The sequence below is a fragment of the Molothrus ater genome, chromosome Z, assembly GCF_012460135.2.
Source record: "Molothrus ater isolate BHLD 08-10-18 breed brown headed cowbird chromosome Z, BPBGC_Mater_1.1, whole genome shotgun sequence".
Taxonomy (NCBI): domain Eukaryota; kingdom Metazoa; phylum Chordata; class Aves; order Passeriformes; family Icteridae; genus Molothrus; species Molothrus ater.
The window spans coordinates 15,863,321-15,881,399 of NC_050511.2; the positions used below are offsets into that span (position 1 = coordinate 15,863,321).

At 35.8% G+C, this 18,079-nt stretch overlaps 1 long non-coding RNA gene across 1 annotated transcript in view; it reads left to right on the forward strand.

The window, feature by feature from the left end:
- LOC118699565 (uncharacterized) overlaps nucleotides 1–17,833 on the forward strand; it is a 194,666-nt gene extending 176,833 nt beyond the window's left edge. Inside the window, exon 3 of the long non-coding RNA XR_004982098.2 lies at nucleotides 17,756–17,833. This is a non-coding gene — a long non-coding RNA (uncharacterized LOC118699565). The remainder of the gene's footprint in view (nucleotides 1–17,755) is intronic.
- Nucleotides 17,834–18,079: the final 246 nt, after the last annotated feature.

An 18,079-nucleotide genomic window follows, 5' to 3' on the forward strand; every position in this document is an offset into this window, starting at 1 on the left:
ATAACAGCATGCCATCAGCACAGGGCTCTCTGCTGGAGTACCACACCATGACTGTGGCTGATTGGTAGCACTTGATGCCAATGAAGTCAGTAGACACAGTGTAGGGAGAAGACTGGCACAGTTTGATGCTGGTTTTTTTAGAGTAATTTAAGTTTGTTGTTTTTGTTTTTGTTTTTTGTCCTAGGGGCAGTTCATTTGCAAATTGTAGCAGAAGATAGGCTGCATTTATGCATTTATGCAGTAACAGTGTAGACACAGAAGCACCCATAACAATGTTGGCTAGCTCTTATGTCCACTAAAATAAGATAGACATAAATCAGGCAATATTTAGATATTTAGAGTGGTTCCTGTTGTAGTCTGACCTCTCTCTTGTTTGGGAGAGTGCCAGCTTGACAAGGCCAACCATGAACTGGGAACATCTTTAAGAGTTTGGAAACAAATGTCCACATTACAGGTCTTGGGATGCCCTCAGACATTCTCTATCTTACCAGTAAAGATATGGTCTTAAGGTCTAATTGGGAAAATGTAACTAGTTCTACAAAATCCGCTGCTGGAAATTTATTCTTGTGTTATTCAAGTGCTACTAACTATCCCAGTTTTATTGGAAAATACTATGAAAAGAAAATGTTCTTTCTTAAACACAAGACACAGGTAGGTATAGATTTTACTATAGAAGTGGCAATTTATGTTTCTTATAGAGCAGACAACTTCTTTAGCATCTTTTTTTAAAATTTCTGTAAAAAACCTGTTGGAATTAACTTTTCATAGTATGATTTTTGAAAATTTTCTATGCTTTTATATTAATATATACCAATATTTTAAAATTCAGAGAGCACACTTTTGCACATAGACAAAACATAAAAACAAACCTGCTAGAAGAAGAAAACAACTACAGCTGAAAGGAATGCATTTTTAAAAAACTTGAAAATGTCAAATACTTCCTATTTACACTGGTTAGTTCTCTCTGCTGAGAACTAGAACCTATTTCCCCTTGAGCCAACTGAAGACACTTGGTTTAAACTTGGTAACACCAAGCCTTGACATGTCAGAATTTTCTCCTCTATACACACACTTATGAACAGAAGCCAACAAAGCAGACAGGCTGAGCTTATCTGTTTTAATTTGTTGTATAGTAATCATTCATCTCATTTACAATTTTGGGTATCATAAATAACCTAGAAGATTAATTTTCTTCTCACAAAAAAAGACAAGAAAGCTGAAGAAATAGAGAGGGAATCTTAGCTACGTCTGTTTTGATTTGACATTATACTAACTGTCAAAATCACATACCAAATCCAAATCCAACCTTCCCCAATGAAAAGGAAAAATAATAGATAGCAATGATATTGTTGCTACCTATGATAGCAACATATATACATATGATATTGTGTGTAAGTGCGCAAAAAAAAGGAAAAAATGTGTTGGTTTTGCCACTCATAATTTGATTTTATTTCCTGTGATTATTATTCTGCTTCTACTTGTCACGGTTTAACCCCAGCTAATAACCAAAGCTCATGCAGCCACTCACTCACTCCCACACAAGCAGGGTAGAGGAGAGAATCAGTAGGGTATAAGGTAGAGAACTTGTGAGTTGAGATACAGACAGCTTATTAGGGAAAGCAAAAGCTGTGCGTGCAAACAAAGAAAAACAAGGAATTAATTTACTGCTTCCCACGGGCAGCTATCTCCAGGAGAGCAGGGCCCCATCACATGAAACAGTGACTTGGGAAGACAAATGCCACTACTCCAAGTGTTTCTCCCTGATTCTTTCTCCTTCCCTTCACTTTATATGCTGAGCATGATCTTGCATGGTCTGGAATATCCCTTTAATCCACTTGGGTCACTTGTCCCGGCTGTGTCTCGTCCCATGTAACCCCAGTCCCCTCACCACCATGGCAGCATGAGGAGTAGAAGAGGCCTTGGCTCTGTGTGAGCCCTGCTCAACAATGACAAAAAAAAATCTTACGAACTCTGTGTTCATCATGAATCTAAAACACAGACCATACCAGCCACTGTATGAAAAATAACTCTATCCCAGACAAAACCAGCACACTTCCCTACTGCTTTTATGCAATACTGTGTCCATGTGTGTGCAATTGTGTGATTAGTAACTATACAATCTCAGGTTTTGCTTTAAACATAGATTTCTTTTCACAAGAAACAATTCTGTACTTGGTGAATGATGGTGAAAAATAGCAACGTTTTCTTCAAGATTTCTTAAGATCTTTTTGTCCAGCCAAAGAAATGTCTCAGCCCTTGACACTCATATTTTAAAGTCTTATCACAGATGCTTATCAACAGTCATTAGGCAAGGAAAAATAAAAAAAAATTTACTGTCTTTATCATTTGTAGGTTAGTTATAACATTGCACTGACACTAAAAAGTCACTTAGAGATATGCAAGTTTTGAAACCATTTTTAATCTCCTCATAATACCTACTTAAAATAAACAAGGGATGCTAATGATCTTCTTCTGTGGAAAAAGAAAAACACACTTCTCCCTGACTCTGTTTCTGCCACAAGGCATTTACATTTCTCAAAAGACCAACACAGCTCATAGAAACAGAGATTTTTGAAAAATATTCATCAGAGGTTTCTTTTTGTTCTTTACCCTTAGGACTGCCAAACCCAATTTACTGTCATAAATCCTGGCTCAGTTTTCTTAAGGGAATCATATAGTACAAAGTTCTTCTTGTGCCTACCACCAGCAGTACTGTCAAATTCTGACTCAAGAAAAATAAAAACTGCAAAATTGAACTTACCATGTCTATTTAAGTGATGAATTAGCACAACCTTAAATTTGCTTTTCTCCAGTGCTCAAGACAATGCTGCAGATCGAACAGCAAAAAGGTCAGGCCCTTTGTTACCACCATGCTCCTGTACCACTTGCTTTGGTAATTGCAGCTCAGGCTGAAAGCCAGGGACCACATGGAGAAGCCCTCTTGAGCACTGCATGTCCTGCACAACATCTTCCTCCTACTCAAGTCCCATATATTGGAGACAACTTCTCAGCTAAACATGGAAGGAGCTGTGTTGCACAAGCTGGGGCATAGGGCAGGAGAGGAGCCAGGTACTGCGCTGTGCATCCCAGAGAGTATCCAAAATTGTTAGGCAGTGTAAAATGGGAGCCAAGTTGAATGTGTTGCTCTGGGGAGGTCTGGATATTGTGCTAGGAAATTGTTTACACTTTAATAACACAGCAATCAAGAATTAGAATCAGAGAAATAGAAATTAATCATGCTTTCTTCCAGATGCATCAATAATTATTATACCAGATATACTGTAAGGTTTTAACTTATGTTTGAGAGCTGTTCTGTGAAACCCGAGAACACAACTTTAGGAGTTGTTTCTCCCTTATAGGAACATATAGTGGAGTGCAGAAACATTGCTTCTGCAGGGTTTCCTCCCCAGATGAAGTATGTGATGTTAGCCTCTTGCCAGGCAACTGGAAAGAATGCCTCATCATTAGAAACTTCCCTTCATTTCAAGTACTCATTAAGTAATAGGAATTTCATTAAGAAATATAGACTTTTGCCACCAGCCTGCCTACAGAGATTGTCCCTGTAGTGCTCCCAAAGTACTTGGACATAGGCAAAGAGTGAGAAATACAATTACAAGCTCTACACAAGATTTCATCCTCGGGAGAGCAGGTAACTGGTCAGGTACTGGTTTCCTTCAGACTTGCAGCCTAATGAAAAAGTTCCTTGCTGTGGAGTTTTCACATCTTTTCTGTTACCACTCTAAATTCATTATGGAAGTTCATCTGTTTTCTGACTCATCCTAGAAGATAAATACCGACTAAACTGCAAGTTAGGCTTAATGCAGTCTTTCTGAATTCAGAATTTAAGCTCAATTACCAAACAGAACATTTAACTTGTCTTAATTGACATTACCTTCATTTTCCAAACATGCGTTCAAGCTTAGGCATATAGCACCTGGAATTTATTACAGTACTTATAGTAGGAATATTGCTGTTATTTGCATCCAGGTATTATAAAAAACAGTTAAGCAGCAATTTACTTCAAAGTAAAACAATTAATGCCACCTCCCTAGGTACACCTGGCAGAAGGAAAAGGGTCTTCCAGGATAGAAGCTGAGACCATTAGGAAAGGCATATGGGGAAGAGGATCTCTGATGGAAGCAAAGTCACACTATGGAAGTGAAAATTGAGAAAACAGATGATGTTTAAAATATTTGCGCAAATTATATATAAATATAAATATACATATATGTGTACATGTATGTGTATATATATAAATATATAGAATATTGCTAGCATATGCACACGTAGACCTATCCCTTTACAATGCAGAACATAACTCAAAATTTCTGAAGTGTTAGAATAAAGAAGACATCTCTCTCATCTCTCTTAGTGGAGATGAGAGCAAGGAATTTTTAACATTCAGCCCAAGTATTAGCCTGTATGTTTAATATACATGTCTATTTGGCTTTTCCAGAAAGCATCTTGTTTAGTGTGACTTCTAATAAAAACTGCATTCAGGCAGGCTGCTTGATGTATGAACAAATGACCGGTTCATCAGGTTCCTTGGCATGGGTTAGGAGGTTCTGCTCTTCCCGGAGGCCAGCCTCAGTGTAGTGCAGCAGGCTTATTCTAGCAACTATCCACTTCAATGCCTTTAACGGCCTGGAGGAGGAGCAAAAGTGTGCCATCAGGAAATCTGTGAATTACCCTGAACTTGAGAGTGCAGTCAACACTCTGAAAGGTAGGACTATCATTCAGAAGGTTTTCAAGATTTCAGAAAGATCTGGTCTGAATTTCCTGTTGAAAGTATCTGTGTTTATGCTGTTTCCATTTGTCTTTTCTACAAAAACAAATTGCAATGCCTCAGCATTAAAACTATTGTTGAATGCCTGGATGTTTTATCATTTTTAATGAAATGCATTTTTGTTGTTTTGATTCTTAAAAATAAAAACAATATCTACCTGTGTCAAACTTAAAAATAATAAAAGTTTGTTTTGAAAATGATCATCTTTTGCTACAAAGAAAAAGCTGCCCTGAATGCTCTGTTGTTTCTTATCTTGAAGAAAGCCTTTAAATATTTGAAAAGGCTTCAAACAGTTTTGTGCACATTAAATTCTTCCCTGTACTTCATTTAAATCAGGTCCACCTAGTAGCATGCTCAAAAAGTAAGCCCAGGTTACCTGGCTTATGGGTGGCTGCAGGTGGTATCTGATGATATTAATTTTTAAAAAAAGCTTAACTATGTTTTGTTTTCACACATAGAAACATTCTTCCAATGTTTCTAAGAGTGAGCATGACACATATTTACATATGTTACATTAAACATGAGTGAAATCACCGCTACATTTGTGCTTTCTATTTAAAGAAGGGAAATTTGCTTTAAGAAAATGCCAGAAAACTGCCCTTTGGTAGAACAATGAGTAAAATGAGGAAACTGAAATTAATAAATGTTCATTCCTGTTGCTTCTGGAAAAAAATGATATCCATAAGTTTTCATTCCCATATCCTGTTTCTTCTGATGTAGAAAGAGATGTGATGAACAACCACTAAAAATAAAGATCCCTATAAAACTGAACATTTAGCCAATGAATTCATAGAAATGTGGTTGGTCACCAAAGCTTAGGTTTTTTGACATTAATTACCTAACAGTAGTCTGTATTTTAAATATACACATATATATGCATATATGTATATTTTATATATCTATGAAATATATAGGCATATATATGCAGTCTAGGGTTCAAAGTGCAAAATAATTTAACAAAAGTTAAACAAAATACAAGGGGAATTGTCAACAAACTGGAAAGACAGACAATTAATGGGGATTACATTTTTTCATTAGTATTTGTATATTGAACAATTTACTGCTCTCTTTATTTACACTATGAAAAGCCACCTGGCAGATATGACAAAAACGGAAATCTGTATTATTTTGTCTACATGAATTGTGATTTTTTTTCCCATTTGCTGTTAACCATATGAAATTATGGAAGTCTCTTTGTCAAATTGCTGAAGCAGGTTCTTCTCTATCTGATAGCAAAGCAGATCATCTGGCTTTTGTCTGCACTAATCCACTGACAACCTTAAGATACTTGAAAGCAAGCATCATCTTTCACAGAAGACATAAAGATCAAAATGCATGTTCAGCATGTGACCAAAAACATCTTTGAGAATTGTCAGGGCAAGCCACAAGTCAACCCATTGGTCTAAGCAGGTTTGGAAAGTTATTCTGCACATCTGTAGCCCAACACTTCACTGTTTTCATCTAGGGCTCATGCAGGCAGAGTGGCTTTCTCTCCCACCCAGTGGATAATCCATCCAGAACCACACAGCTGTCCTTGTAAATATTGCACAAGAACAGACTTCCCCTCTCTAACAGCAATTATTGAGGTGATAAGAGGTTAATAAAAAATGAGGATTGTGTACATCCATCAATACCCATGATGGAACTCACAAAGAAGAAATCTGTATTTGCTTTAATCCTGTTTTTCAAATTACAAGATAAATAAGAGACCATATTGTGGTTATTTATATGGAAAGTTTTCTCTATATGTAAGACAATTTTAATTGATATATTCATAATTAAAAGTCAATTAACCTTGATTTTGCCTCCTTTATAATTATTTAAACTAAACACATAATAACTTTGATGTAGATGGAGAACTGTAAAAAATTTAATGAAGTAAATTGCTTATGGAGTTCTACTTCAATTAGTTCAGTCATTTTCTGTTAGTTCTAATTACATAACTACATTATTCACATTTAGCAAATATATTTAGTATTAACTTTTATTTCATGAGAATTAACTCAATATTCAATGACCTTATCAGTGTACACTTTACACTTGTGATTAATTTATGTTTTGTAAACAGTTATTTTGATTCTCATTTTTCCACACAAGCTGCACCAGTTGTAGTTTCTTTTTACCAATGCAAGATATATTTTCAGCAGTTCAATACAAACATATGGAATGTGTTATACAATTAATTATCAAAGCAACTGAGAGTCTGCATTTACATTTCTCTTGCACAAGACTTCTATAAAACTGACATAATGAATTTTTTTCTAGCATGAGTGTTTTTTCTCTTCAGCTGCTTTCACACTGGGTTCAATTAGAAGCATTCAGCATTCTGAAAGAGAAAGGTGGGATACCCACAGGAGTGCATCCAGCAGTTTCCTTTGTTACAATAATCTCCTTGCAATTTGTCATTACTTAAATCTTAAATGAATATTCTCACTATCACCATACCTTCCACTGTCTTCCCTCACTTCTATCTGGTCAGTAAAACTGTGAAACGGAACTATACTTTATGTAGGTTAAAAAACCATGAAAACACAAGCCATGAAAATAATATCTCCTGCAGGGAGAAGCAATAGCATGACTTCAGTCATTGCATTCTGCTCATTTTGTTTGGGTGCCAGTGCACATTCAACTTCAATTTACTGTGATTAGGAAATAACTCATGCATCCTATTTTTTCTCCATGTAAAATCCTACTAAAATAAGCTAAAATATAAATATTTCAATTAAAAATAGAGTTGAAGCAATTATCATGATTTATTGTTAAGGAAATATAGTTTTGTTAATCCTCAGAATAATTATAAATACTGTCCTAGGTACTCAAAAGGCAGACCAGTAACCTAATCCCTCTGCCAGGGAAAAACAGACCCTTTTTTGCTCTTCTTCAGTAATCTGGTCAGGTCCACATTCAAAACAAGTTTCCAGTGGGATATTCAGCAGCCTTTGGGACAGATACAGATAACAGAAAACTGATGCAGATACTGTCATATTCTTTATAATGAATATGATGAATTACTTCCACCATGCCACAAAGCACTTCCTCAAAATCTACCACTACTTCAGTCTTACCATGTTTTGTGCAGAATTGGAAAAAAAAAAGCATTGTTCCATCCTTTTAGAGGATCCAGCTGAAGGCAAGGTGTGATTTACAATATTGAAAAAATTTGACATATCTAAGAATTACAGAGTGGACATTGAATCTTCGTTTATAAACAAGAATAAGTCTAGCAAACCTATCAGCTTGATGCCTGTCTGTCATATCCTGATCAAAGCAGAAAATGAGGGAGAGGATAGCTAGCACCTAGAAATCAAGATATCGTTGTCACTAGCGAACTTACCTGAAAATGCAAAAAGAGTTAAAGGTGGTCAATATCTGAAATATTTTCACCATCCTGATCACTTCTCTATTTCCCTAAAAATAATAGGCAACTTAGCACTTGTAAGAGAGACACTGCAGCCTTCTCATGTGAGGCACTCAATATTTCATTAGTGACTTTGGCTTGCCACGTGGGCTGCAGTAGAAAGGACGGATACAATGCAAGAGAATTCAAGGAATACATCTGCCACTAATCATCCTTGGGAGAAAGGGGTTAATGGTGGGAACTTTTTTCATGCCAGACTGAAAACACACAGAAATTAGATAAATGTAGTTCCTAAAAACCAGATAAATGCAGGGCATTCAGAAATTACTTTGGTATTAATTGGTCCTGGCATGCATCATCTGCTATGTATACCAGTAAGACTCTGATAATTTTTTTCATTTACATTTGAAAATTCTTTCTGGAAGTCTATCCACTAATTACCTTAATTTTTACATATTCCTGAAAGTGAGCAACAGTAGGCAATACCTAAAAAATATGGAAAGGGAAACAGTAATTCACAAGAGTCAAACAAAGCAATCCAAGGAATGTCTTTTTTTATGGTTTAAATAACTAACTGAATAGTGCACATTATATGTAGTATGGTATCAAATAACTAATGCTAATAATGAAATTTGCTCCTCCTCAGAAAATGCTATTTTCTAGATGTTTAAAATCAGCAACTGAAATATGCTTGTATAAGGCATTCAGCTATCTGATTAACAATAAGTTAATGAACTAATATATAAATTCCTTCTCTTAAAATGATTAATACAAATTACTGTTTCCAATAAAGTATTGCTTTTTCATACATCAAAGAATTTTAGAGACTCAAAGATCATGATGCTCCAGTATTGCTTCTCAAACATCTGCAATATAGATGTGCTTCAACAAAAACCTGTGTACAGGCCCCAGGACCCTGCTGCCTAGTGACCACAGTATTTTTAGTCAATAGATCAGCATTATTTTAAAAAAAATTATTGTTTTCCTGCACTTTATGATAGTAGTAGACATAATCTGCATTTGAATCATACACACTGAATCTTTAGAGAATTATCTGACACAGCTATTTAGTTTTTTAAGTCAAGAGATAATTCCAAACAAAGAAGAAAGCTGGTGGAATCTCTCTTATTTTTTAAATTAATTTTTATTTTTCAATAAAAAATTACCTTACACTGTACAGGAAATAAAAAGAGCTATTTTTCCCTAAATGACTCTTATATTAGCATGAATTGAAATTACATAACTTTCAAAGGAAAAAAATTGACTTCTATACTAAAATAGTGAGACAGAGTTTTAAACAAAAATGACCATTGCCACGTGGTCATACAAAATAGTTTCACAGCATTTATACCTCTGTGCTATAGATAAATAGAACTGCTTAATCTGAAATATTCATTGGCATGAATTTATGCTATGAATAATATATAATCTATTGCATATGTCTATGTGTAAGCTGTAAATAGTAGTACATTTTCTAGTTCCTAACAGCATCTTAATTGAATAATTAGGTTTTCGTGAACATTATCCATATAAGTAAACAAATATATGTTTGTTGAAGAGGAAACCATTTCTTCTTAAATTGACTCATTATTTTAAAAAAAGTTATATATATTTAAAGCATATAGAAGGCTAGAGATCATTGTTCAGGATATTGCCAGTACCTCAAAACATTTCAGGAAGCATTGACCTTTCTTCTTTGTTGAACAGTTACCTTTTAATATAAATCCCTTTCTAGAAGACAAGATGCTGATAGATTTCTGATACATTAGTGAGAAAAATTACCTAGAATAATCAAATCCTATAATAATACAATTCTATCAGTAATAATTGTGTCTTTGGCTGTTCAGAAACGAAGTTCTTTCTTTTTTCCAGACAAAAGGAACAAAACTGACAATTTTTCAATGTCTTTTTCATATCAGGTTGATATTTATTTTGAGACTTGCAAACAAGTACAGTACATTTGAACTTAACTTTTGATCTAATTGTTCCTATACAACTTGTATTTAACATCTTTGATGTCTGAGTTAGTGATCTAATCCACTGTGTAACTCAGCTTTTATTGATCTGTTCTCATGCTGAGCAAATCAAGTCTCACTTTTATGGCAGAGATTGAAAAAGATAGTAAAACTGCCTCTGAGACAGCAGTTTAAATCTGTGCAATAACAGTGGAGGCCAGAGATAAGACTTTTATTACTCTGCCAAACTTCACATGAACTCAAAGTGTCATTAAATTGGTATGTGTCATTTGCCACATATATTTATTTTACTAGATAAGTTGGTAACCACCCATTTAGATGCAGCACAGCACCACAATTTCTTTGCCACATCTTCTTTGCCACATCTTCACAGAATCTATTTCTGACACTCAAAATACATTTGAAATACCTTTCTTATGGTACTTTGCATACTTTTCAGATTTTCTGTACTCATGCAGTTTTCAAAAAGAATTTTTGAACCTCTTTTACTTGAATGAATTCCAAAAGCAATTTTCAATAGTTATACAAGTGGGACCATTTTTAATATGCTAGTCTGTCATGATGAAAGAAGATTAATTCTCATATACTCAGAGCTTTTCAATCATGCTCCATAATGTGTGAGTTCTGTAATACCTAGTGTTATTACATTACTAAGCATGGAGGAAAATAAAAGCAGTGAAAGTGCTGCATCTCAGCTTGATGTTATTGAGCGTAGTTTTACTTTAGAGGGTTTCCTATTGTGGTATTTTTTCCATTGTTCCTTAAGAAGAAAGACCTGATGAGCACACTGAAAGCAAACGACATGTGCAATAGGTGACACTTTCACTCCCATAATACAGAGCAGTGGTGAAGCAGAAAATGCTTGAAAATAGGTTGCCTGATTTTTTTAAAAAAGTTTAATGTCCTGGAGTTTGTCCAAGATTGATGATTGTACCTGACAACTTGCATGCCTATCAATCACGCTGTTCTGGTGAACAATCTATCTTCCTATGTGAAAGTCAAGGCTTTTATGATGTTTGACCTACAAAATGCTGAATATCCTTATATAAATCATAAAGAAAAGTTACTCTTTGTTTACATTGTCTCTCAGTTCTAAAGTATCCATAGGCATAGGCACTATGTAAGTGAATGTGAGGATGGAATGCAGGGCAGAATAAACTAGAATTTTATAACAATCTTAATTAAATAATAATCTTGGGGAAGATTAAGAGCTACAAGAGTCTCTACAGTTGTAGTGAGGTCATATGAATGAAATGTATGTTCTTGTAAAGGTATATCCACATCAGTCAGATCTATCAATCTATTATCATTTGTTAGTAGCTTCTTTTCTCTGAGACAGGTGAAGGATTGGGAATTGTAAATGAGAATATGAATAATGAAAGAATATGACTCAGGTCTAGAATAAACTATGCTAATCTAAATTGTACATTAATACAGTATTTTATTTCTTATTATTTAATAACAAGTGTAGAAATAATTTCTAAGGCAACATATTGCTTATTTGTCTCTTCAATTTAGAGTTAAAAGGTGTAGGGACACCATTCAAACACTGATTTCTCTTCCTTCTCATCCTTAAAATCACACATACAGTCTCTTCAACATTTCTTAGGCTGTCACATGGGAAAAAACTAAGAATTATCAGTGATAAGTACCATTAATCTTGATATACTGCCTCAATATACTCAGTTTTAGAATTCCAGTTGCTGTCTGAGATACCAAGAGGTCCCATCTTTAGTAAATGCATTTAGCATTTTTGTATCAGGACCATAGTGTGGATAGGATACAGTTTCAGTGGGATGATATTGGGGAATTTTAATCTCCTTTCCTTCCTCTCATTATTATGTATCAATGAGACAAATATTTCACAGTCCTGCAACCTGGTCTCACCAGGACAGAGTTATCCAGTCAAACTAAGTCCATAACTAGCCTTGTGGATGAGAGTTTCACAGCCTTATGAGGCACAGAGCTGGAAGCATAAGGCTGTATAATCCATCTGTTTAGGATTTTGAATTGCTTTTCAAGAGTGTGTGAAATCACACACAGAAAATATGAAAAGGAAATTAAATTAGTAAAATTCAATGCTCACCATTGATAGCACCACTTAACTGACTCAATATCAGTTTGGTCACAGCAGCACCAAAAAAAATGCCAAATGATAAAGAAAACCAGCAGATAACTATTCTAGACCATTGACAGCCAATGGAGTTATCAGAGATCAATTTTTTTTTAAAAATTAAGAATTTATAAAAGATTTTTCTAGTGCTAAAAAAGCATTATAAAATGCAGAATGAAGGCGCTGGACCAACAAAGTTGACCAAGTCCTGAAATCAAGTTGTGCAGTCACTCTCTCAGGAAAGCAGCCTGACAAATGGGTATCAATCATCTTGATTTCTCAGCAAATAAGTTTGAAGAGCTCCTGATGGCATCAACCTTTCAGCTACCAAATTACACACTCCTTTCTTAAATTCAACAGTAACCTCCCCCATATTGCTGCTTCAAAAGAAAGGTACTATTTTGCAATTTTACTCTTTTGGCTTGAATACCAGAAAATGTTAAATGGGAAATTTTAGGTATTGAAGAAGTTTTGATTGATTGTTTTATTTTTAAACTTGAAGATGAATAAAATCTTGAATAGAAGCAATTTTTTTTGTAAAATTTGCAAGGGATCAAGTCAATTCTTTTCAGGACAGCAAGAATGAGCTGATCTCCACTGTTAATAAAACACTTTCTATTATGCATGATGAAAAAGATGTCTCCCAGATGGTACCCTTGAGAAGAATTTCTACATGAAGCAAAATCTGCATTTCAACAATGTAAAACCTCTCCAAATAAAATTTAGGAAACCTAGCAGTGAAACGAGACATGACAATCAACATTAGGGGACTCAACCATCTCTCTTCTGGAGGTGTGAGAATAATAAGACAGAAGCCTTCAGCAGTGCTGAGCCACATGAGACTGACACTGGATATCTTCAGCATTGCTGATTCCCAACCTGGAGGTCATGACCCGTGGTGGATAGTGAGGCTATTTTCTAGGGAGTGCAAAAGTTTCCTTCAGAAACTGAGCGTTTATTTAAATCTGTTTATAGACTTTCTGACTGTGAAGATAAGCTCCAGGAACAGTTACCCTGACTAATGGATACAAGAAAACAGACTATGGCTGGTGGAAGAAATGGAATTTCTCCTCCCTCTGTCCAGCAGACCAAACCTGCGAAAAATTCTCTTTCAGCAAAAGAAAATATTCCATATAAGCAGGGCTTCCCTTCAAAAGGGGAAAGGCTCTCAGTCCTGCGCCCAGTACCTGCCAATGTGTGAAAAGTAGGCAGTGTCCAGGCATGCCAGCATGTCTCCTTCATACACAAGCTAACCTGCCCTGTCTCACCACAAAACACTTCATAAGCACCTCTTTAAAGGGAGGCAATGCCATCTGACAGTGAGGGTGTTGCATCATGCTGCTTTGTGATGCTGGCTCTGCACAGCAGCCGCTTTTTGCTTTCCTTATTTCCTCCTGCCAGCCCCTCACTCTGTAAGTTTTATTTCCTATGTGGAAAGACAAACTCCTTGAGATGGACAAATTTTCAAAATTTAAGCAGCATTGAAAGTAACAGGATCTCCATCACTGGGGTCTCCTAAGAACTATGTTAATAATGTAAACAAATATTCATCAGCTCATTGACTTCTAGAAATCTTGTCAGTTCTCTGAGAGTTTTTGATGAGCAAAAGTTTAAAGCTGAATGGGATAATATTAGATGGCATGTGAGTAGTCTGCTGTATTTTGCCGTATTATACTTGAAATCTTAAGCATTAAAAGCTTCCAAAACTGAATTTTAAAGAGATTAATTTTGATAAATGCTCAGATTTTTTTTAATTTTTATGTCAATTAAAATATAAAAAGTATAAATAATTCATTACTGAATTTGTCTTGCAATTATTATATTTCTTTATTGCACATAGAATAATAAAAGTTGTTTTAAAGCAAAGCACTTAACTTTAAAACACTAAATTTCAAAAGAATGTAATTCCAATAATTTCATAAAATAGATTGCTGCATCACCTGAAAATTGTCAAAAAATTCAGAAATCTTACTTTAATATTTTGGTATTCATTTAAGTATTCCTTGGAAATGTAAATGAATAGTCTTTGGTGATCTCAGTTTAGTTCCTAGTAAATGTCCACATCACAAAACCACTACGCTTAATTTCAGATGATTGATAGTCTCCGCTTAACTGAGACCTAGGGCTGAGCCAGCCTGGGGACTTTATTACCCCCATTCTAGTAAGGGTGGTCCAGCCAGGTCAAAGTCGAGGTCAATAGTAGGACAGAAAAGGCACTAATTTTCTTTGAAACAGACTACTCTTCATGAAACAAAGAACTTCACTTTCCAGCACTGTTTTGTGACCAGAGATAACCTGTCTAGGAATGAAAATGTCTCCAGTAAATATTATCTTCACATTCTGCTTTTAAACATTTGAAGTGTGATATTTAAAAACTCTTCCCATATTAAATGGTTCCTAATTAGGTTTGGAAAGCATATTTTGTACTCATTTCTGAATTCTTCTACCTGATATAAGCCACAGAGAACACTTTTATACCTTTATTTTCTCTTTTTTTTTTTTTTTTTTTAAGAAAGAACTTTTAAGAAACAAAATTAAACATTTTTAACATTTTTTAAAATTTTACTTAGAGTTACTGGAAGTTTTCTCTTCTTACTCAAAAAATCATCTTTCTGCAAAAAGTTTATGAAGGCTCAGAGTACTAGAGATAGATGTCCGTACTCTTAAAATATATTTTTATATAATACTTACCTGTGTAGAATTGTGCCTATGGTCAGTTCTGCAAGTAATATAAAAATCCATTAGCAATTGGTAAATCCAAAGTAGCACTAAAAGTAAGATTGGCGCACCCGGAAAAAGCCAGGAGGAGGGTAATCTGATGTGTTTGGTTTGATTGTGTATTTTGATTTCTATTGCAAGACATTTATTTTCCATTAGAGACAAGGAATAGAATACAATGACATTGCAGAGAAAAAAATCACAACTGGAATAAATCATGTTAGTCAAGTCCCAAAAAATGAACGTGAAATCATTCATAAATCCATATGGAGAATTACATTTGGACTCAAATTGTACTAAAAATAGTTGATGACAGTTAATCAGGCTTTCAGATTTTTCTTTTCTCCATGTAAGGAAGTCCACACTTAAATGTAGGTACCCTGAACCTCTGCAATCTTGACATTCCCTCATTTTTAGAAAACAGTTAACAAATATGCATCTATCTTTTTTTTCAGTGAATGCATTTCACTGCAATTTTTCAAGGAAAATATTAGCTTTCTTTATTGTTTAAACTGGAAAACTTGTGTGAGGCTGTAATGAACTAAGCTTCTGTATCTGTGGAACTGGTTTCTGCTCAACAAAACTGGACTGTAGGGAAGCTGCTCAAGGAAAGAACAAAAAAGTTATGTTTTTCTCTTTTTATTACCCTTTGGTAATAGACATTTTTTGGAGGTTAGGTTTCTTTTATTTTGTTCCTCCTTACCTATTGAATTTTTCCCATAAGTTGCTAAGAAGCACTAACTACCGGGTACATCAGAAAACAAAGAAGTGGCCAAGCTCAGGCATCTGGTTGTACTTCTCTCATCTGGAGGGTTTCTCTGTGAAGGGCAGATACCCTGAGAACTGGGCAGGTAAAGAGGCGGGGGCAGCGGCTAGGTTGGCGTTCTCATTTGCCTTGGGAGGAGGATGCTGGGAGTTGCTGTTTGGGGAAGACATTCCCTGCTGCTGCCAGCCTGGTCCTGCTTTTCTTCTGCCTGGGGATCTTGAGCTCGCCCCTCTCTGCCTTGCTGGGAGCTGGGCTGCTGTTGTCCCACTTCCACTACTTCTTCAGCACTTCTCTGAGCTTTCACTATGCTGTAGCCCCACACTCCCTGCCATCCCAGATGTCCTGCGCTTCCAGCCACAGCTCCCGAGCTTCTGATACATCTCATCTGCCACTTCCATGACTGTTTTGTTCATTCCTGCTGTTCCAGCTTGGTGCTCCTCAGAGTCCTGCTGGGGCACCAGGATCGGCTGCCCCTGGGGTTTGTGAGGCAAAGCCTCAAACCTTCCTGTCTGGACCACCCTTTCACGTCAGGGCCAAGCCGCCATCGCTGTGTGCCCCCCGAGCCCACGCCACAGCGCCCCCTGCAGCCGTGGGGGAATCACCGCGCCTGCCCCACCCACCGGGAGCCAGCAGCGCCCCTGATGGCCATGCCTGGAACTGCACCAGAGGGGAAAGCACTGCTGGCTGAGACAGCTGGGACTGGGCCTGGGTTCTGTTTGATGTTGATGCTGTTGGTGTTGTGGTGTGTTTGCTTTGTCGTACATACTACTAATGAACTGTTATTCCTATTCCCATAGGTTTGCCCAAGACCCCCTTAATTTCAAAATTATCATCATTCAGAGGGAGGGGGTTTACATTATGTATTCCAAGGGAGGCTCCCCACTTCCTCAGCAGACACGTTTTTCAAACCGAGACAACATTCAGGTGCAGTGCTTTCATTGATGAGAAGATGCTACACAGAAAAATTTAAATTTCCATGTTGACCATTTAAATTCTGGGAGAAATTAGGATTTTGGCTCATTGGAAATAAAAAAAGGCATTTGAAAATGTTAGAATACAATCTCATTTAGGCATTCCCAACTGGAAGAGACCTTTATATCTGGGGCTTTGTTGTTCCTGATTTCTGATATATGTTAGGATACTCATTTACTTTTTTAATGAAAAGACTTCACTAGAATACATTTATGCTCAGGATTCACAGTTCCCTTTTTTCCCTAGTTTGTGCTATAAAAATTATGAGCTTATAGGTGGTTCAGCTAGCAGTGAGGCCATGCAATTCAGTTTTAAGACATTAAAAGTATTCTGGTCTGTCACTGGATTGTGTCTCTAAACTACAAGAGCTGAGGTTTTAAACTGAAGAAGATGATATAAATTGGTTCTATGAAAGAAATTATACTGCGGTTCTTTTCTCTTTTTTTCTTCTCATCTTCTCATCAATAACTCATATCTTGATTGTGACTGTGTAATCTTGCTTAGCTGAAAATGAAATAAGTATATTAGTATAAATGGGTGGAATGAATCGAGATAATATTTTTGAACTTGAAGGAAAATAGATTTCAGATGAGATGTATTAAAGGGAATATGGATACTCAATATATAGAAGCAAGCATCTCTTGGTAGGATTTCTCTGCTGCTAAAAGTCTTAAAATTGTGCTGTTGATAAAAGACCAAGAAGCCAATATAGAATTATTTCACTTTGTAAAAGCAGGGCTTGAGTAGAAGTCTTCTGCAAACAAAGCATGAACTGCAATGAATTGGAACCATATGGAAGAAGAAAAAACCCTAAATCTAAGAAGTAAACACTTATGTTCGTAGTGGAGATCAAAAGCTCCCATAAACCATCTCCTACAAAAAGGATGGAGAAATCTCAGATTGGAAACTTCATTTATATTCTGCAATTCCTTTCACACTTCTTAAACTAATTGCTAGTGCAGAAAAGAGACTGAGAATCATATGAATTACATACTGGGATTTTAAATATATGTATATAAAACAGAAAAATAACCTGATTCATCATCACATTCCTTTATCTTTACAGTGATGTAACTTTGTCAGCAATGGAAAAATACTACTGTAACAAAGGGATTAGTGTTGAGATTAATTGAAACCACAATAGGTAAGTGTTTTGGGGGATTTGCTTTTCCCTTCCCTTCCCTTCCCTTCCCTTCCCTTCCCTTCCCTTCCCTTCCCATTTTCCTATTCCCTAGGCATGTCCAGCATGTCTTTTTTTTTTTTTTTGTGGAAAGCAAGAAATGAGGGAAAGATACCAGAACAGCAGTGTTCTCATCTTTTTCAGAATTTTATCTCATTGACCTGCCACAATAGGCATGTATTCTTAAAAACATTTAGTACTTTATAAAGC